The sequence below is a fragment of the Onthophagus taurus genome, chromosome 3, assembly GCF_036711975.1.
Source record: "Onthophagus taurus isolate NC chromosome 3, IU_Otau_3.0, whole genome shotgun sequence".
NCBI classification, from domain to species: Eukaryota; Metazoa; Arthropoda; class Insecta; order Coleoptera; family Scarabaeidae; genus Onthophagus; species Onthophagus taurus.
The window spans coordinates 6189057-6191906 of NC_091968.1; positions in this window are offsets into that span (position 1 = coordinate 6189057).

The following is a 2850-nucleotide window of genomic DNA, read 5'->3' on the forward strand; positions in this document are numbered from 1 at the left end:
TGATTTTTCTAGAAAATGGTCAACTTTAGAGCTGATGAGTCATGAGCTCTAAAGTGTAGTTCATGAGGTACTGTAGGTCATGAGTCATAACCTACAGTACCTTTTTTGTGTATGTTTCAAATATTATGAAACAGCCTGTATATACAGGGTGTGGCACTTAAGACGCCTCGGACCATAGCTCCTTTACGATAAAAGCTATCGAAAAAAATCTAAGAGCAAAGTGGTGCATAATTACCGTCGCTATGTTTCAAAAATATTTCTAATCATCAGTGGCGTGCCGTATTCCAGTAGCGTACCAAACTTATGTTTTTTGAATAGAATGCCCTATTTTTTATTGCAGATTTGGAAAGTGCTCGAAGAGTACTTATTTTTTTATCTAACATGTTATACCCTTAACTTTAGCGGTTTCGCTGTTATAACCCCTTCTTTTAAAATTGCGCCCCATTTTTGAGATTTTTTTGTAGAGAAACTAATTGACGTCGGCGCCTAAATTTTGAATTGAGGGACAGGTTAAGACCTCGTATACCTTCACATAATTTTTTTACGGGTAATTTATGGAAAAAAAATAATTTTTGATTGATCTTCGCATGTTGTCATTTTTTTCGAAAATTTCAAATGGCACCCCCCTAAAAAAATTACGGCGTTGTACAGCCAAAACTCTAAATTTTCCATTGGTACAAAAAAAAATCACACATTGCATAACAAAATTTCGGAGAAAAAAGGAATTTCATCGCAATTGTCGGGAAACTTTTTCCGTTCCCAAGTGTGCCATGAGAAAACAAAAACACAAATACGGTCAACATAATAGTATGTATTTATTCAACATGATATGAAAAATGCAGATAAAGAAAATTTAACAACTTAAACTAAATGTTCGAAATGACGACCTTCCTGCTGGAGGCATAACCGCAACCTCGACTCACAGACTCTAGACACTGCCCTGAGGACTTCTGGTGATATACCGCGAACAGCCGCGCGGATTCTCTCCCTCATATTCTCGACAGTAGTTGGTACCGTAACCTCAATGGTAAAGTATGTATATATATACATACCTTTGAAAAATATTTCAAAGGGAAGTGAAGAGAATGTTCATAGACGTAGTCTCAGTCGGCAGACTGCGACTGAGACTACGACAACGCACTGAAGATGCTAGGTGAAATCGACCACAACAACATATACATATATATGTGTGTGTTGCTGTGGTTGGTTCGAGAATTCATCCGTAGTAACTACTATAAACATAGCAGCCAACGTGATCATCGATTCCAAAAAAGTTGGCAGAAACGTTGTAATCTGTACTGATAGCAGACAGGCTATGCTGGCGGTTGGTAGACATCAAACTACATCATTGTTGGTGAAGTCCTGTCGGCAATCACTCAAGGAGGCAAATGTATACAAGAACGTCATAATAAAGTGGCTGAAAGGACACATCGGAATTAAATAACATGATCATGCGGACAGGCTAGCAAAACGGGCGGCTAACAAGTCACCGATCTCCCCTGAACCGTTTGTACCACTAGCTGTTAATACAGCATCAAAGCTGATAAACTCCATCTCCCATCGAGCTTTTTGCGATAGATGGCATGAGACCGCAGAAGGTGTTTTTGCAAAGAAAACTCTGCTCTACCCAGACCGGAAGACTCAGTTTTTAGGAAAATCAAAAAGTGACTTGAGGCTTCTCACCCACTTCCTGACCGGACACTGCAGGTTACGTAAGCACATGTTCTACATGAAGCTGGAGAATTCATCTCCCTGTAGAGGGTGTGAAATGGTAGACGAGACGGTAAGTCATATTGTTTGTGACTGTCCCAACCTCGCGTACTTAAGGGAATCCATTTTTGGAGTACCATGGCTCAAAATTTCGGATATAAGGAACATACCTTTCTGTTCTATATTAACGTTCATGAAAAGATTGGGCTGGTTTTCTGACCCTTCAATGAACAGTAATTATTGCTTCACAGCATTAAGTGCTGTGAAGAAACTCACCCCCACGTGAAACTACATACACATACAAGGGGCAGACGTTTCGCCAAGATCTCACCTAGCATCTTCAGTGCGTTGTTGTAGTCTCCTGGAAATTTAGACGTTAAAAAAGCCTATACCACAACCGATGGGATATCCTGTATATTATGAGTATTTAAAAAGGATCTTAGTTGCTCCGTCATAATTTTCTCTAACACTTTAGACAAAACCGGAAGGATGGCAATAGGCCTCAAATCTTTAAACTCTTAAACTAGTATCGTTTTAGGAACATGAGTCACCAGATCACATTTCCATGCCTTAAGATAAACCGACATTATCAAACAAAAGTTGAAAATATGGCAGAGAACATTCAAAATACGAGGACAACACAACCTAACCATATCTAAAGAAATATCATCCGAGCTAACACTAAGTAGTAGACTTAAACAAAAGCAGATACCGTTCAATAGAATCCATGGACCCTTTCTTGAAGGTTAAAGGAGTACAGTCAGGATTTAATTGATTGGTATGATAGAAAGTCAATAAATCCGAGTCAGCCTTAATAACAACATCGGCAACAGATTAAAAAAAAAAATAAGTTGACACAGTCAGAGTCAGCCAGGTGGGGAGGTAAATCAGCGATCAAAATTAAATTTTCTCAAAATCTTGCTCATCAAACTAGAACTTTCCATCATACAGCTCCGTCCAATAAAAGCTCTTTTCTCAACTACCTACACAAGTCAAACATCTCAAATGTACTTCTAAAAGTATAATAATAAACATTAAATATTTAGCGATTAAATCTCTAAGATCTCCTTCATTTATATTAATAAATATGGCAAGATCTAGAAGATGCTTATTTTTTTATGGTCAAATTAAATCACACAA